Source organism: Lissotriton vulgaris, unplaced genomic scaffold (assembly GCF_964263255.1).
Source record: "Lissotriton vulgaris unplaced genomic scaffold, aLisVul1.2 SCAFFOLD_1199, whole genome shotgun sequence".
Taxonomy (NCBI): domain Eukaryota; kingdom Metazoa; phylum Chordata; class Amphibia; order Caudata; family Salamandridae; genus Lissotriton; species Lissotriton vulgaris.
The window spans coordinates 603,860-623,005 of NW_028251169.1; the positions used below are offsets into that span (position 1 = coordinate 603,860).

Genomic DNA, 19,146 nt, shown 5'->3' on the forward strand with positions numbered 1-19,146 from the left:
ACTACAGACTCCGGGGTCTAACATTTACGCTGGCTCCGCATTAAAGAGCGGATTGACTTTAAAGCTATGACCATATTTTTTAAAGCCTTCCACAAGGCGGGAGCCGGGTACTTAATTAAAAGAACTAATCATTGCTCTACATCCAGACCCTTGCGTTCTTCTACTGCTATTCTGGCCATTGTGCCCAAAACATGCCTTGCTCGCACGGGTGGTAGATCTTTTGGCTTTCTGGGTGAAAAACTATGGAATAGCCAGCGGGAGTTTCCGAAGCTTGACACAAACCTTCTTTCTTTTAGAAAAAATCTAAAAACATGGCTGTTTAATCAGTAATTTGCTTCTTCCACTCATTTTCTCTCTGCTGTCTACGCGCCAAGACACTCTAGCTTGAGTAGCTGTGTGCTTTATTGAATAGTGCATTTCATTTAATTTCAATGAAAGGCCACATTATAACATACCATACCTTACCATACAGTGACAGGCCATATTATACCATGTTATACCATGCCATACTATACTATACTATACAATAATGGGCCATAATATACCATACCATACCATACCATACTATAAAAGGACAGGCCATAATATACTATACCATGCCAGGCTACATAATGGCAGGCCATACCATACAATAACAGGCCATAAAATACCATAACATACTACACATTGAGAGCACATATAATACCATATTCTACCTGGACAGGCCATACCATACAATAACAGGCCATAAATACTATAACATACTACACAATGAGAGCGCATACCATACCATATTCTACAAATACAGGCCATACTATCCCATTTAATTCCATACTGTATAATGACTGCCCATTCCGTACTAGATATAAAATGACAGGCCATACCATACCATTCCATATTATACACGTAGATCGTAACCCCATCCCATCCAATTAAAATAAAACAACTGACACAGCCAGTGTTTGTTGTTTTATTTACCAATCCTGTATGGATTGGTAAATAATAATAATAATAAAAAAGACACAGAAGTTACACAAAAGCACTTTTAAGGTGGGCGGGTTAATAGCAATTTGATACCTTGGCCTCTGCATATTTTTTCTTTTTAGTTTAGGTGGGGGGCGGGGCAGGCAGCAATGGGGAGCGGGAGGGACGGGGAGAGGTGGAGGCATGGGAAAGGAGAATGGAGAGTGGGTAGAGTCAAGCCATGATGTGCAGTAACACACAGTGTGTTTCTCAGGTCATAGGTACAACAACCACACCACGGGTCAGTATGGGCCACAAGAAGGTGGCGTGAAGCTCACCAGAAGGAGAGGAGGAAACCTGGGCGAACAGGACTATTCATGCTAGGTGGCACCTATCGGGCACCAATGGAGACCTAGAGGATGTATGACATTACAACGCATGCTTTTACCACGTATGCCTTTACAACGCGGTTTTTACAACGAAAACCTTTACAACGCATAGCGCTTTGGGGTGCTGGATAGTGAATAGTTTAATTTACTATTCCTACTCCAGTCCCCGTGGACACTAGGGAAGGTGTTGGATAGTAAATTAAACCTATTCCCTATCCTAGAGCGCCCCCCAGCGCAATGCGTTGTAATGGTTTGCGTTGTAAAAGTTGCGTGGTAAGGGCACTGCGTGGTAAAAGTTGTGTTGTAAAGGATGTTTCCCGACCCAGACAGCAAGAACAGTTGAGGGTGGTGAGGGGCGGTATATCAGGTTAGGGGTGCAGAAAAACGACTAACTGCAGGGTATCAAAAGAGGTACTCACCATATGAAGATGACTAGGGCCCAGAAATGCCCTGTTGGTAGAAGCCTCTTGTCAGATGTCTCCTGTGGCTGGGGCAACTCCCTCCTGGGGCAGGAACCTGCTCTCTGAATACCCCTGGAGTGTGGGGCCTTGTTACACAAGGTCATCTGATGTATGACCTACTGTCTCAGGGGTCCTAGAGCCTGTGTCAGGTATCTTGAGAGGGGCGATTGCGGTCTCCTGTGAGAGTGCGTCTGCTGGATGAGGCCTCCCGGAGAAGAAGCAAGCTATCTGAGGTCCCTGTGTGCAGGGCAGTGCTGGATAGAGTGGGCGGGGTCCTTCTCTGTAGTGTCCTGATGACACCTCATTGTGCAGCCCCCTACAAGAGGGCTGTGCCTGCACTCACCTTTCCAACACAAGTGCCACCATCAATTTACTCATTCCAGGTTGGCTTGGGTATTATTTTCTTAATCCAAAGCTGCAAAACTGTGCATGGAATGGTGAACTGCCTTTGTTGTTTTTGCCTCTGCATGGACAACACTTGCTAATCTTATATTTGAAAACCATGTCAAAAATATCACTTTGATATCATTTTTGTTTATTTTCATTTTAAATACCTCCTTTGAATTATATATGCTAATTTATTCAGGTGCATGTTTTAAAAGAGCAGATGCTGAATTATCAAAGTTGTTGAGGTATTCGATTAATTACAAGGTGATAATTCAACCTGTTCAAATATATATTTTTCTTTTAAAGCATGGCTTGATATTTGATTTCTAGTTTATTCTTAAACAATTAACGGTATCGATTGCTGAAGAATAATAACTAGTGAGGGGCTAAGGGGACATGTTGAGTCCAAGAGGAAGGGACTGTCGTGCTAGGTTTCCTAGGGGCAGGACTACCTCCTTATTAGGGTTGCCACTTGGCTGCTTTTTACTGGCTTGGTCTGTATTTTTACAATAAAAATATTGAGAAAAGCACTGAAATCCATGACTTTGCTCTCCTGAAAAATAAGCCTAAAACAATCATACCATAACTATGCAAGGTGTCAAACTCGTTTAGAAGAAAGCCTTATAAATAATCCTGTCAATTTTATAGAAATTATTTTCACCTGTCAGCTCTTAACTATTCCAGAGTAGCAAAACGTAAACAAATTGCTGGTATTTTCTTCCTAAGAACGGTGGCTACCCAACGCCTTAAACACACCCTGCTCTCGCTTATATAGTATTATTCTGGAATAGCAGGGACACTTGTTCCTTGGAGAAATCTCCTAGAGGACTGTGGATAAACCAAGACCCCAGAACGAATTACAGCAACATGGACTGGTTACAAGAGCTGTTACTTGGAAGAAAAAAATCCCTGAGAAAAATTATCACTCAGATGTTACCATGAATATGATTACTTCCGTCAACAAAAAAAGTAATCTTAAACTTGGTGAGCCAGCAGTCACTCAATAAGTGGTCTCTTTGTGTCCATGAAAGGTTATTATTACCGGTGACAACGCAATTGAAGATGAAATAAAAGCAATGGAACTGTTATATTTTTGAAATGCAAAAAGTGTGTTTCAATACAGCAACAGAAATGGAAAAGACACGTTCTCCGTACAAAAATAAAGTATAAAAGTAAAAGCAAAGCCCAAAAAAATGCTCATCTTCCCTGACCGGGAATCGAACCCGGGCCGCGGCGGTGAGAGCGCCGAATCCTAACCACTAGACCACCAGGGAGCGTACTTGATAACGTCTTCATATATGCATAGCGTGGCTGAGTATGTTCCACTTCCTGTCTTTGGTGATAGATTGTAGTAGGAAGTAAACATTAGTCTTTATGAAAGGATGGAAATAGCAACAGACGAAAGTGCACAGCGTTGATACAAACTACGAGTAAACCAGTGACTGTACCTTAAAAGGGCTGAAATCTGTTGAGTTCATCGGCGCCGAGGACGCCTGACACCCTCTCACATACTGGAGAATGGAAACATCAAGAATCAATCACCATCAACAAAAAACATAGAAAGTACAATTAAAAGGGCGATCAGAGCTTCTTCTCAGGACGAGCAGCTCCCCCTGGACAGTCTCTCCTTTGGATGATGAGACCCGTGGCCCTAATTGTAGAGTGTTATAAGCGGGACTACCAGTCCCAGCATGCACTGTAAACACCTTACCTGGGGTTGAAAGTCATGCCTGGACCCAGGAAACATAAAAGTTCTGATGAGGGTGTTGGGGAGTGCATGTCCAGGCCAGTGGTTCTTTTGATTTAATGTGCCTGTGAGTTCGAAACCATTTCCCTTAAATAGATGAAACGTTTCACCTTCGTATAAACAAGTAAACGTTCAGAGCCTGCACCAACATTTAATTTATTTAGCGTTTAAAAATGCTAGTTTAAATTCACTTTATCTATCATGTAGCACTTTGATGTTTATCTCAGTAATAACCCCCTATATTACACGTTTCCATTTTCCAGAACGTACCCAGCAGCTTACAATGAAAAGGCACAAATACGTTCCAAAAAGTGTTGCACTTAGACATTTGCCGTGACAGATTTGAAAAGGTTTATGATTCGATTAGTAAAGTTTTTGAACATGTACGAGGGGTGGCAATCAATAAAAAGTATCAGCACGCTCTAATGGTTTCCCACAGTCAAAATGTTTGCTTAATTAAAAAAAATAAAAAATAAAATTTGCCTCCCCGTCGGGGAATTGAACCCCGGTCTCCCGCGTGACAGGCGGGGATACTGACCACTATACTAACGAGGAACCGATGAATCTCGTCCTGCTGGGCCGCTCCTCATGTGGCCTTCGAGCCGCCTCTTCACTATATGCTACCGGTTCGTGCCATTTATCAACTCCTTGACACCAACACAGGGGGCCACGGGCTCAACAGACACACACACTCTCTCCCACCATACACACACAAACACACTCCTCCCTCACACCTCACAGCAACCCTCTCGCCTCCTAGCAGACGCTCTCAGCAGCATCCCCTGATAGTAGGCATATAACGTGCGATTCGTCCCACCATCCTTTGCCTCCCTTTTGGCCCACCACAAAAAGGCACTATACAAAGTGTCTGGTTTTCACTGCGTAGTCTTTATTATTCTCAGATAACACTCTTTATTTGTTGAGGCATTGTCAACATTATACCAACTTTATTAAACCAATCCAACACACATTGATACATTGGGTTGTGCAATGATTGTTTGCACCACAGGTTACCATTGTATTTACAATACAAGATCTCCAGAGCCACCTTGGATGTGGGTTGTACCAGCAGGCCACAACCCATCTCCATTGCTTCCATTCCAGGTAACTCCCTGTCGTCTATGCCCTAGACGCTGCCGCCTGGTACTGCTTTGCGCCTTTCCTTGCTCACAAGCTTTCAACCCCCTTTCACCAAATTGCTTCTTCCAAGCACCGGCATCTCGGGTAGGGCCGGAGAGTCAAGGACCACCAGCAGGACGGCCCCCTCTCCCGCCAGCCCGGAGCCCCATGGACTGCCCTCCCTGTTCCAGGATGAGCCAGTCCCCGCCAAAAGGAGTCCCCGCCATTTTTCTTGCCCGGGACCCCGCCAGTTCTACCTTTAACAACAGGGATGGGTGGGTGGGAACTCGCTTCTAACTGCGACCCGCGGCGCCCGAGGCAAGAGGACAAAGAGGGCTTCTCCCTCGTGCACAGGGGTCTTATTCCCTTCCCCGGGGGAGGCTGCCTGCGCACCTAAGTGACGCACTACAAGCTTGCCAGCCCTACCTCCTCATATTTCCTGCTGACCACTCCCCTGGGCACTGGCCCAGCCTCTCTCTAGCCACTTCCTCTCGCACGGAATGCCACTAAAGGCCCCCCTCCCCTAGACGCGGGGGGGGCCTCTCATAGTAGGCATATAACGTGCGATTCGTCCCACCATCCTTTGCCTCCCTTTTGGCCCACCACAAAAAGGCACTATACAAAGTGTCTGGTTTTCACTGCGTAGTCTTTATTATTCTCAGATAACACTCTTTATTTGTTGAGGCATTGTCAACATTATACCAACTTTATTAAACCAATCCAACACACATTGATACATTGGGTTGTGCAATGATTGTTTGCACCACAGGTTACCATTGTATTTACAATACAAGATCTCCAGAGCCACCTTGGATGTGGGTTGTACCAGCAGGCCACAACCCATCTCCATTGCTTCCATTCCAGGTAACTCCCTGTCGTCTATGCCCTAGACGCTGCCGCCTGGTACTGCTTTGCGCCTTTCCTTGCTCACAAGCTTTCAACCCCCTTTCACCAAATTGCTTCTTCCAAGCACCGGCATCTCGGGTAGGGCCGGAGAGTCAAGGACCACCAGCAGGACGGCCCCCTCTCCCGCCAGCCCGGAGCCCCATGGACTGCCCTCCCTGTTCCAGGATGAGCCAGTCCCCGCCAAAAGGAGTCCCCGCCATTTTTCTTGCCCGGGACCCCGCCACAGGGTGAGGAGCCAACTGGCGCTCTCACCCTCCCCCCAGTAGCTACTTCCTCTTCCAAATCTGGTGCCAAAGCCCCCAATATAGAGTAGAGGAATGATCCAACCCGGCATTCCTGATCACCAGGAGACTCCTGCAAATAACCCTGTTAATACGCTACCCAGACTGTTAATGTTGGCTCATTTATGGAGAATGTAAACTGCTGCTACGCGATGTACAGAGATAACAATGCCTCCCCAGCAAGTGCCAACCGCTGCAGTATAGAATGCACTGCTTAAAAGCAGCTGTAAATTGCCAATGAAGTGCAGGTAGTATGCTCAGCTCTCCGTGCCCCAAGGGGAATTACCCATACAATATAGCCAGCACCAAACTATTAGTGTGTGAGCTCCCAGGGGGAAGCCTCCGCTTCTGTCCCATATCCACCCAATTCTACATACTTGCGGCTGGTGCTCACTCCATAGCTTTTATTACTTGTCAATAACACTGTCTTTATTTGTTATTAAACCTCAAGCTTTTGACCAATTTTATTAACCATTGAAATACCATTACTGAACCTAAGGGGGCGCAGGCATCTGCGCCACAGGTTACCGTGTATTTACAATTTCATCAGCTCTAGATCCCCTCGAGGCGTGTTGTACCAGCAGGACACAACCCAACCCCTTACCACTTAATACCCTTACTGAACATAAGCGGCGCAGTATCCACCTGCGCCACATGTTACCATGTATTTACAATTCCTCAGCTCCAGATCCACTCGAGGCGAGTTGTACCAGCAGGACACAACCCAACCCCTTACCACTTTGTCCGTATGAGATACCATGTTGCATAGCAACTGTTAAAGTACTACCAAACCAAATACAAACTCCTCCACTCTTGCGTGCATTCTGAATGTTGGCTATCCTGGCGGTTCTGCCAGTTGCTTTCCGGAGATCATGTTGCCATCATATCGGCGCAGTGCACCTCCCACCAGCATATGGAGAAAAAGAAAACAAGCAGTCAGTGTTTGGTGATCTACTCCTTTGAAAGTGCACGTATAAATACATAGTAGAAAGAATATTTTTTATAAACCCATGAGCAGCTCCCCGGCAAGAAAGCTGTAGTTATCATACACTCTGAAGCTGCTCCTCCCCGAAGCATGCGCTTATGTAAGCACTTGTGCCTAAATCACCCTTTGAAAACACCCCTCTGTGAGTTTGGAATGCCTTAACCCCTGCAATAATTGCGAGCAGCTATGAAGTTATTATTTCCAGAACTGCCCGTGGCCCTAAGTCTAACCTGCCAAAGCCACCCATATGACATTCCACTTTCCATCAGCCAGCCCCGATTTGGTAGCTAATCACATTGCCACAATTAATTATGCCACAAATAATTATGCCACAAATAAATCCCCACCCATTCTGGGATGCACTTTAACATGCCAAGACCCACTCCTTGATAATCGTGTTGCACCTTACCAGTCCTCCCCAAGGACTGCCGATGCATAAAAGGAAATGAGAAACTCTGCATATAAATATTTGGCCTTTCAAGGTTTCCTTCCCCGCATCCACTCCATTAATTGTGTTGTACACTGCACTTCCTCACTCTGATATGCTGATTCCATCCCCCACAGTACCTGTGGATTACACCACATTTCAATTGCCACAAGTTATTGGGATGAGATTTAAAATGCTTTCCACTCCCAAGGCCTATTCTTTGCGATATTGTATTTTACCCCATAAGTCCCTTACGAGAGACTGCTGTAGTTGAAGGGGAAAGAGAATCTCTGCATAACATTATTTGGTAATCAGGCAAAACCCAATGAGTCACCACCTTGTATTAGGTTGAGCTGGGAGCTCCTTGCAAGGAAAAAATAAGTGCTGCATAGATGTGTTTGGCATTTAAGCAAGACCCAATGAATCTCCACATTTCACTGAGATGAGCTTTACAATAAAGTACCTTCCAAAGGCTCACTCCATGCACCTTGTGTTGCACACCCTCAGTCCTCCGTAAGGACTTACTGGCACAATTCCTCACATTGCCTGAGAATATGTTGCAAATGAATCCCAGGAAATATGTCACCAAATTATTTCCATCCGTTGTTGGGATGAGCTTTTAAACTGAGATGATCTAGTCATTTGCTAACTCCCTTAATGACGCACACCAAACAATGAAAATGCCCCTGTGGCACCAGCCCCTGGCTACCTCCGCACCCTAGGTGACTAATTACAATGCCATGAAAATTCCAATCCGTGGCCACTTACACTTATTGCACCAACAAACCTGCAGATGTGTGCATCTCTATGCATCCCCAAACCATAGTCTGCTACACAATGCTTTCGGAATTGTATCTCGTGTTCTAATAACTGCAACCAAATCACCCCTTGTGAACCAATCTTGAAATGTAACCTGAAAAACGGCAGGATATAAACCTCACCTTTGGAGTAAAAGTCAGATTTTAGCCCCAACCACAGTGACGCAGATTCTCAGACTCTTCATTAATGAACATCAGCCATCATATCGACTTCAACAAACTGGCAACCTTTAACTCCTACCACAGATGGCCCCCTGTAAACCAGGAGCTATTTGCTGCAGATCTGGCATGAATAAGCAGATTAGCCTGATTGTTTTGAGATGTTATGGACATTCCCTTAAGGAATGCCTTTACTCCGGTTATGGGAGCAACTGTTATGGCAGCAATTACACATCTTTCCTGCCGATAGCCCTTAAAGATCAAGCCACAATCACTAACCGGAAGTCCTAAATAATCAGGAACAAATGCAGTTTCAAACATGTTTCTTCCAGCACTACTGCTGTTTTTTAAATGACTGATATACCTGGCAATACCCCAGAGCATCGCCACCCACTGTATGAAAGGAAGAGACGCATGCACGCCACCGCAAAGAAGAATTGTGAAAGGCCTCCTACTGCCGCCTGTGTAAAATACAACACGCTCTTAAACTTTTAACAAGGAGAGATCCTGAATACAGTCAGGCCGTTTGTGGTAGCAATTGCTATTTGCCCCTTTAAATGTGCCCTCGGCCCCGTCCAGTGCATCAGCCCCGCTGAGACGGCTTCCCGAGCCTCCACAAAGACGCCCCGAATACTTCACCCGTCTTCTAAAAACAAATAAATAAATAAAAAATAAATAAAAACGTGTACCGGCTAACGAGGCGTTGTTGGGTTTTTACCCTTTCTTAGTGCCCCTGCATGTCCACTCTGTCTATTGATGGACAACGGTAAGCTGAAACTGATCGCAAACATGACTGCGCCTTACTTGGCCTTGTGCCCAGAGGACACGGCAGAGCAGCAGCTACAATCCAAGCAAACGCCCGACCAGCGCGGCGGCTCCCTCCCGCGCAACCACCGTCATCAATCACAGAGGCGCCACTACCCGAGCGCGCTCCCCCACCCGGTACCTTGAAATGCAAAACCTCCATCATGATGTCTCAATATCCCCACATCTCTAAAGAAAACCACTATTCCGAGTGACTCTAGGGGACATATATTTAGGAAGCGCAGGATGCCTTGTCGTGTTTTGCATTACATGAATACTACAATTAGTTTACTGACATTAGTTATTGGAAATTGCGGCCCCTTCATGTTCAAATGCCGCATTTCACAACCATCCTTCCCTTCACCTCGGCGGTTGGCACATTCTTTAAATGTACATTCATTTATAAACCAGTGTCCAAGGCAAAGTACATCAATTTATTTCCATCTAGTAAAAGCAGGTCCCCAGGCTGGCAAACGAAACACTGCCCACTCTGCCTGCTTTTCCTTTAAAAATTCACCTCTTCACTTTCTTAGAGAAAGGGTTACATTAGCAGGCACACTCGACCCAAAGGCTGAGCAACGCCCGCCCGAGCACGTTCCCATACAGCAATCGCCCGCCGTTTGCACTACCCCTTAGCCATTGACCTATTCCTTAAAATAGACATCACTCTTAAACCTTTGGAAAAGGGGAAATTGCATCCATTTAGGGTGCAGCACGTAAACCAGCATTTGACAGTTTTTAATTACAAGCCCTTGATTGTATTTCTTCCGTTAGGATTGTACCTGTGTTCTTTAGCCCTCAATTTTATGGGCCCAGAGGGTGTAAATTAACTATTAGCATCAGTCAACAGCAGCCAAAACTTGCTTTGTTATTCTTTTATCGATGGCAATAGGAGCTTATAAGAACTTACCCCCAAAGCACTTTAAAGTGGTCACAGACGATGCCTGCCTGTCTGGTCTCAAGAGTTTCTTAGACTTTTATTCCAACAAAAAGTTCCTGAACATTAAACAAAAGACCATTTCCGATTGCTGAATGGCACCCTTAATTGTGCAACTGCTATAGATCTATACCTGCACGGGGCACCTTTCTCTCACCTAGTCTGATCTGAGCCAAGGACAGTATGAAAATCAGCCCTGTTCCCACAAATTAGTGCTGGTACCCCAAACTTGCACAACTAGGTGCTGCATTAATGGCCATTCCATATCAATGGGGATTACAAAGAAGTTCCTGCCTGCTTGTCCTGGCTACGGTGGATATCCAGGTTTTCCGTTCTCAAGAGGCGACTGTCCCGATTAAAATAGACTGAAAATCAACCCGTGCTCAAGCTTTCCGCCCTGCTTTTTAATGCTAGGAATTATTGTCCAGCTCATTGAAAAGATACATTCAGTGACCTTCACACACGATCTAACAATAACAACACAGTATCCACGTTCTTTAAGGTAGGCGAAAGTTATGCGGCTTTGATAAGCCTTCCAGGTGCTAGATTTCATTTGATTTAACACGATCCAAGCCTCCACCCATAATATTTAACGGAGACTTCCCTGGTTGTCAGTTCTGATGATCTCATTGAAAACGCAGCCATCTCAAACTTGCGTATGAAAACGGCTGCATGGCCATGAAAGCGTTAAATGATCAGCTTAGTTTCATTTAATGTAACGTTTGCTTTTGTATTTGTTCACTTGTATTGTTCTAATGTATCAGTTCTGTTCCTATTGTGAAGCGCTCTGACACCTTCGGGTAAAGTCCGCGCTGTGTAAAACGCACAAATAAATAACTAAATAAATAAATCGTGCACCACATTTACCCCTAACAAGTCCTATGACATTTTATTCCAGTTTCTAACGCTTTTTAGTCAGCAAAATTAATAAATAAATAAATAAAACCTTCAGCTGAAACCCGGGATCGAACCTGGGAACCTGCGGAGGAAGCAGCGCCCCCCTCGCAGCAGCAAACAATCGACAGCAACCCGCCCGGGCAGGACCATAATAAAACACTCGGTGTCCCAAATAAGTGCATGAAAACCTCAGCATCGTTTATACTACAAGCCAAAATAAAACACTCGGTGTCCCAAATAAGTGCATGAAAACCTCAGCATCGTTTATACTACAAGCCAAATTAATTTAGACTACACCGTGAGGCCCCCTCACCTGGGCAACAGCGAGACGACCAGCAACTCGCTTCTAACTGCGACCCGCGGCGCCCGAGGCAAGAGGACAAAGAGGGCTTCTCCCTCGTGCACAGGGGTCTTATTCCCTTCCCCGGGGGAGGCTGCCTGCGCACCTAAGTGACGCACTACAAGCTTGCCAGCCCTACCTCCTCATATTTCCTGCTGACCACTCCCCTGGGCACTGGCCCAGCCTCTCTCTAGCCACTTCCTCTCGCACGGAATGCCACTAAAGGCCCCCCTCCCCTAGACGCGGGGGGGGCCTCTCATGCCAGAGTCACCACAACCAGCTCCCAGGGCTGCTTCAGAGGGGGGGCCCCGGACTGGCTCTTCAGCCCAGGGGCCCCTGGCTCTGTCTGATGAGGGGGCATTGCAGCGGGGGCTGCACACAGGGAGGGGGGGGGCGGGAGACACCACCCCCCTCGCCCCCGCCGGAGGAGAGAGCTGGGCTGCAAAGGTGAAGAGGGGAGGCAGGAAAAGCCCCGGCGTGTGAGGGTCCGAGAAAGAGGCGCTTTCCATCGTGAAGCAGAGGGAAAAAAAGTGAAGAGTTTGCAAAAATCCTTCGAGCCGGATTTGAACCAGCGACCTAAGGATGACAGTCACTCCACTACAGTCCTCCGCTCTACCAACTGAGCTATCGAAGGCTCTGATCTATCTGTCTGACAAGCTATTATTTGGCAGAAGAAGTGGGCACGGAGCCCAGCCACCAGGGCAGCTTTTGTTTCTAATCACCGGATCAAGGACTATATAAAGTTGGAAACTGACCAGATATTTTAACTTGTTGGCAAAATGGCTAAGTATTGCCTGAATTTTCATTATATATTTTCCTTTATTATTTTGTAATCCAAAAGTCAATAATCGGGTAATGTTATCTTCTTATATGTATACAGCGCTGAAACAAAATAGGTTTTTGGTAGCTGGGTCAGAGTTGTATTTGGGTTTTGCTTTAGTTATATTTTTCATTTTTAGTGTTTCATGTTCACTTTTGGGTATTTTACTGTTGTGAGGGCTAATTTTCTTTAAAATAAAACATATCTGCCACTATATAAGAGCTATTGCTAATATTCAACCTTGTGTACATCGCCTTCCATCTTGTTTAAACGTCATCCTATGTCATATGATTGTTGATCTCAATTCTAAAATAAAGTTTAATAGTTTTGCACTAGTAAGCACAAAATGTTAGAGAAAGTCTCCAAAATGGAGTAAGCCAAGGACAAATCTTGCTCGTTCTAGTTCTGATGACATTGCATGAGAACAATCAAATCATATATGGAGGTGGGGAAATCACAGAATGTCTCCTATGCAGAAATGTTTCCTTTACACTGTTTCCTATTTGTTTAAGCTTATGTATCTTGTGTTCCCATCCAATGTGTGAGCGCCACTGTCCACAGCACTGTAGGAGTGTGTATTTCTCTTACAATAGAGAGACCCTACCCCTCAGTCTGCGCCGGATTTTATACAGAACTGTACTGAGTTCCTTACTTATCATTTATATACTATGCTGCTATTTTACTAATCGAATTGTCTGTATTTTAACTTTAAACCTTACATAGCGCATTGAAAAGATCTATTGTCTGTCATTCTTATGAGAATGTTTCAGAAGCGCTATGTGGGCCCGATTTGATTTTAAAAGTTACAGCTCCAATTGGGGAGCACTGAAGTCCGAGCTCCAGGGACTGCCCGCGCCTAAGGTTGACCCTCAGGCGCTGAATTTGCTTAACTTTAGCTAGGAATCTTATAGGAGATCCACGCGCCAACAGATCCTGGTGGAAAAGGATGGATCCGATTGGAGGAGACCTTGATATTAATGAGATGTAGAACCAGGTCCGGTACCTTCATGATCCAATCGTTTCCCCAGAGATTTAAATCCCCCCAACTTGATCCTGGTTCCAGAGAGATCATGAGGCCCAACATGGGTTACAGCAATGCAGGGTTTGGGAACACGGGCCTTTCCCGACCATCAAGCTCAGGACAGACTGCAGAAATGCAGGGCCTAGGCATACAGCCCTCACACAATCATAAGGCGCAAAACGTTATGCAACAATGAAGCTCTTAGTCACACCGGCCTTTCGCAATCAGCAGTCGTCAGGTGCAGCAATGCAGGGCTTAGGCGCACAGTCCTCTCATAATTCTTAGGTGCAGGACAGGATGCAGCGTAGCAGGGCCTCTCACAATCATCAAATGTAAATGTACAGGAATTTATATAGCGCAAATCACCGAGCAGTTTCTAAGCGCTTGCTTAGGGAACCCGTCCTGGTATTCCCCTGTGAGATATCCCCAGCAGGGTATCCACATGGTGAAACCAGGCATCCCACCACGAGGGGCCGTTGTAGAGATTAAGCAAGCTATTGCCCTGAGTCGCAGAGTGTGAGCCCGTGAACCGAGTAGGCACCAGAGCGAGAATTGTCAAGTCCATGGACATTTTAGGACTCAAGACCCTGCCGAGCCGGGAATTGAACTCTGGTCCGGGGCTGACCTCTGCTTCCAGGTCTGCCTCCTCTAACCAGTGAGCCACACTTCTCCACCAGTCACCATCAGTTGAGCAACATGATGCTGCAATGCAAGGCTTAAGCAAACAGACCCCTCATGATCAGGAGGTGCAGACCCTGATGTGAAAATGCAGGACCTAATCACACAGGGCTCTCACGATCGTGAGTCATCAGGTGCAGAACAGGTTGTCACAATGAAGAGCATAGGCCCAGAGGCCTCCACAATCGTCAGAATGGGATGCAGCAATGCAGGGTTAGGCACACAGGTCACCCATGGTCATCAGGTCGAAAACAGAATGTTGAAATGCAGGGCTTAAGTACAGAGTCCTCCTGCGATCATCTGGTGCAGAACGGGATGCAGCAATGCAGAGCTTAAGCAGACATGCCTTTAATGATCATCAGTCCTCAGGTGCAGAACAGGATGCAGCAATGCAGGACTCAGGTGCAGAGCAAGATGCAGCAATGCAGGGCTTCGGCACACAGGTCTTTCACAATCATCAGTTGAAGAATGGGATGTGGCAATTAAGGGTTTAGGTACACAGTCCTTTAACGATCATCAGGTGCAGAAGACGATGCAGACGAGCAGGACTTTAGCCACAAAGGCATCAAACAATCAACAGGTGCAGAACTGGATGCAGCAGTGCAGGGTGTAGGCAGACAGGCCTCTCACGATCATCAGGTGCAGAACAGGATACAGCAATGCAGGGCTTAGGCACACAGACCTATTATGACCATCAGATTAGCATCTGCTTTGCTGAAACTAAAACAAGATATTTTACTAATGCTGGTGCAGGGAAAGCATTAATAAATGAAATGGGTTTAGAGTAGAGATAGGTGGTATACAGTGAAACCATTTATTAGGTCTCGTGACCTACAATGCGCGCAAGCGCATTGAGGGAGCGAGAATTCAAGTGCTCAAAATCCTCATGAAACCACAGGCTTTTTGCTGCGGTTTTCATTAAGTTCACGTGGCCACAGCCATGCGCTTTTGGGCCATAAACTTGCATTTCTCCCCCCCTCCCCAGCCAGCTTCCCCCAGGCCGTAGCAGCACTCCTCCCACACCTTTGAAGTGAACCTTAGCTTCACTTCAAAGGCCCCTGCTGCTTCACACTGTGTCGCATTTCTCCTCCCCCCTCCTCTTCTCTGCCTTCCCTCCATCTTGTTTACCTTGTTTTCCATAGAGCAATGATGTGGGCACACATATGCTTTCTTATAAATGTTACATTACTGCCCCTTGGCTAAAAGTGCCTACTATGTTTCTTTGACTGCATTTCATGTTCACCACTTACAATACAACGACGTTTGTTGGCTTCTTTTGAGAAAACTATCTTATTTGTAGCACAGGTAAACTCTGTTCGGCAGTGGTGTACTCCCTGGGAGCATTAAATGTGTGATGATTAGTCAGTCATCCTTCTCGCAAAGCCTCTTCTCAGCTGCTAACAAAACAAGCCTGACAGGGTCACCGAAAGAAGCACTGCAGACAGGGCCCCAGGGAGAGGAGGAAACAGGAAGTCATAGAAAGCGCTGCAATAAAAAGGCAATTATTAGCAGAGATAAAGTTATCCGGTGTGCACCGGGTGCAACAGCGGAGCCGTGCAGTGCACTGCACATGGCAGAGGTAAAGCCCAACATCGGTGCTCAATGGTACACACAGAGAGACAGGAGGTCTCTGCTCACCAAGCTGCAAGACATCCCCACACTAGGGATTGTCTAGGATGGGTCAGTGGGCCTGCAACATAAGGAATCTTGGTGCCTCGGGACTCTGCATCCATAGGCGCGCAGCGCTATTTTTTTTCTTTACATTTTTATATTTTGTACGTCCGATCGAGCTACTAGCTCACTTTAAGCACAGCCTTCAACTTCTTTCCTCACCGCTACCGAGATCTGACCTCCTGTAATTACTGGGGTCAGCAACGCACAGTCCTACAGGGGCTCCCGTTGCACTCCCCAGAGGTCAGTGTATACTGTGATTACATCGACCCCGATCATTAGCTCACCAGCACAACTGTACTGTGCACCTACAGCGGTGGGCACGAGGTGGGTAATAGCACACCAGTATCGAATAAATGGCCTCACTTTATACCTCCATTTAAATGGGCGGCTAACTTCCAACGCGAGCATATGTAGAGCCCTACACCACAGCATAAAGGCCCGTACAGGGGCAATGCCAAAGCGAGGCTTGCAACCCGGAGGTAAGTGCCCTGTACCCTACAGGCTTTTTTTATAATTCACATCAGCAGTACGACGTTACTGTACGTGTTTAAAATGATAGAAACAAAGCAGCATTTGATTCTACGTACATGTATTGTAATTGCATTCATATAGCGCTCGCTACCCCTGGCATGGCTTTGAAGCGCTTTAATTCAATACACGTACGCCACACCCCCCACACTGACTGGTGTGTCTATGCCCGGCTTCACCTCAGGGACAGTTCGTATGCTCCTCTGCAATTCTGGCTTTGCTCTTTCCTCGCCATCTGCTGCTTGCCGATTCACATCCCTGCCCCCCCCCCTCCCTCCTGCCTCCGAGAGCTTCAAAGGGATCTGCTTCCCCACCCACTGTTTCACACTTCACGGCCGCCCCCTCCCCACAGCAATGCCAGTTTCCGCTGCTCTTTGTGGGACATTTGTTGAAGGAAGGTCACTTGTGTTGTGGTGTCAGAAACTCAAAGGGGTCTGCGGCTGGTACTGCATTCTTGTTCCGTGCTATGCTCGTTAGTAATGGCACGGTTCGAATACTGCTAAGTACTTTGGCATTTATGTTTTGAACAGTGGAATACATGAGGAAATGCAACAAGCGTACCTAGTTTATGTTTATGGCTGTATGAACATCTGTTGCTGTATTTTACTTTATAGGTGAATAAATACATTTAAGAGGCCGCCTTTATTTAGAGTATAATACACACCTTAAAAGATATCCGATTCATTCACGCATTTATCAACAACCGCCTTTAACCTCCCCCATAATTCCCCGGAATCTGGCAGGCCTTCCAAGCGCTGCTCGGAGTTGTCAAAGAGCCCCTTACAGATCGAATCATATTTGCATGGGAAATGTTGCCAGGCGGGTGTGCTCCCCCGCACAGTGACACCCCCAGTAAAGAACTCTGCTGTACACAAGCGCTCTTCCCCAAACTGCCTTAAAGACAACCTTAGGCGCTTTTTGCGACTCGTCAACATATGGATATAAGGAAGGTTGGGAGAAGGTAGAGAGATCAGCTATCTCCTTTCGCCTGCTAGCGCCCAGAGGCAGCAAGGACAATCTAAAATACAGTATGTTTTGAAACAGAGTTTGCATGGATAAAATTGCTTTCTAGGCGCTTCCTACGAAACAGCTTCTATGTGTTGATGAAAGGGAATTTTACGCTATGTTTATATGAGATGAGAGTTAGTAAATATTCCATTGCACACGAGCAGACAGTGTGCTCTGTGTTAACAAAGGAAGCCGGCGGTAACCAAGCATTATAGAAAGAATAATGTATTTACATATAACGCTGGTGCAAGACTCTCCCTATTTAAGCGCCATAAATAACCACTGCTACCCAGCTTAGATGATGATTGTGACAAAACATGGTAGAGTTCTGTGCCCGGCTTCACCTCAGGTACAGTTCGTATGCTCCTCTGCAATTCTGGCTTTGCTCTTTCCTCGCCATCTGCTGCTTGCCCATTCACATCCCTGCCCCCGCTCTCTATGTTACTCTTCCAACCAAATGCTTCCCCCCATTTGTTTACATCCCCAACACCCAGCTCCTCCATCACTGCTTCCTCTGAGCCTCTTCCCACTGAAAATTAAACAAGCATTGGCATAGACAATAGGTCTCGCTTTTGGGACCTTCTAAGTATTTTCTGATGGAGAGAGAGAGTCATTTTTTTAGACCCCCACTCTCTTCTTTCTCTCCCTCTCCCTCTCTCTCTCTTGCACCCTCTCCCACTCCCATTCCCTCTTCCCGCCCCTCCTTCCCTCACTCTCTTGCTCTCTTCCTTCCCTCTCTTTCTTTCTCTCCCTCTCTCCTCTTCCCTTCCTCCAACCCCTCTCTCTCTCTCTTTCTCCCCCTCCTTCCTACCTCCCCTCTCTCCACCCTCTCTTGCCCCTTCCTTCTCTCTCTCTTGCTCCCTCTCCCCTTCCCTCTTCCCTCCCTCCATCTCTCGGCCCTTCCTTCTCTCTCTCCCCCTTCCCTCCCTCTCCTCCCTCTCTCTCTCCCCCCCTTCCTTCTCTCTCTTGCCATCTTGTTACAAATGTCACAAAATATGTTAATATTTCACTTCTGTTCTTGGATTTTCATCACAATAAAATGCACTGAACATAATCTTCCCAAAAGTTATTTACAAAAGTTGAAGCTATTGCCATTATAAATTACAATAACGTTTATTTAAGTATTAATTATAAAAAAAATAAAAGCCATTGCTATTTGTAATATTAATACATCTAAGTCATGTAAATACAACACATATTGCAGTACAAATGCTATAGGTGTCACATTTGCAAAAGTCAAAACTATTGGCATTATAAATGACAAAGCTATTAATTTCGCAATTTTCAAAACCAAAACATAAATCCAAAATGTGTCATTTACAATACCAATACCTCAAACTTTCCTAATGCGAGACCTATTGCATTGCAAATTACAATTGCAAATAACAATGCCTTTTATTTTTGTTTTCATTTTAAAAACATAAAGGGCTTTGTCATTTACAAATCCAATAGCTCCAACTTTCCTACTGTGAGACCTATTGGCAACGCCAGTGCTTGTTTTTGAAATAACATTTGTCTTTTTGACTCTTTTATTAGTGCGTATTTTGGGCCTTTACTATGAGTCTAGAGTCTGTATACCGCCTGACCTCTGCACATGCGTGATGTGACTGAGCCGGAAGAAGTGATGTGACTCTTGAACACAGTCCAAGGACGTAAAAGATACATACCCTGAGAACCAGCACCGAAGTCCTCTGGATGAATAGACATACATGAGAAAATATACACTTGTTTCTAATATGATGAGAATATGGGTGGGAATAAAGATTTGTGAATACAAATTAAAGGGGTGGGATCTTTTAACAATGGACTGAAAGACTA

The 19,146-nt window shown here is 45.8% G+C and overlaps 2 non-coding genes across 2 annotated transcripts; both read right to left on the reverse strand.

Moving 5' to 3' along the window:
- Positions 1 to 3,381: 3,381 nt before the first annotated feature.
- TRNAE-CUC (transfer RNA glutamic acid (anticodon CUC)) lies at positions 3,382 to 3,453 on the reverse strand. Its single transcript has one exon. It is a non-coding gene; the product is annotated as a tRNA-Glu (tRNA).
- Positions 3,454 to 12,147: 8,694 nt separating this feature from the next.
- Positions 12,148 to 12,233, reverse strand: TRNAY-GUA (transfer RNA tyrosine (anticodon GUA)). The gene is given in 2 exon segments: positions 12,148 to 12,183; positions 12,197 to 12,233. It is a non-coding gene; the product is annotated as a tRNA-Tyr (tRNA).
- Between the last annotated feature and the right edge of the window lie 6,913 nt (positions 12,234 to 19,146).